Source organism: Chaetura pelagica, unplaced genomic scaffold (genome assembly GCF_000747805.2).
Source record: "Chaetura pelagica isolate M959 unplaced genomic scaffold, ChaPel_1.0 scaffold181, whole genome shotgun sequence".
NCBI lineage: Eukaryota > Metazoa > Chordata > Aves > Apodiformes > Apodidae > Chaetura > Chaetura pelagica.
The window spans coordinates 1,141-1,503 of NW_009951992.1; positions in this window are offsets into that span (position 1 = coordinate 1,141).

Genomic DNA, 363 nt, shown 5'->3' on the forward strand with positions numbered 1-363 from the left:
CAGCTGTACCCGAGGCCACAGTGGTGCCACTTGCTGCATCTTTGTGTGCACCAAGAGCAGTGGATGTAAGAAAAAAATCTAAAGACAGAAGCAGCTGACCTGGTTCTGCAGGGCTTGGCAAAGGGGAAGTGCTCTGTTCACACGCATCTTGTCACCAGACCAGGGCTCCTCGCCATGAAATGATAATAAAGCTGCAGTTGCAATGACAGCTGTGTCTGGCTTTGAGTAATTCTGCCTGATCCTTAGGAAAGAGGTGCTCCATGAATTGCTGCTGGATCAGGAGCTGCTGCTCCCCGAGGGCAGTGCAGGGGTGTGTGTGGGGTGTTTCCACAGCAGCCTGTCCCCCCACCCCGCCTGCCCCCC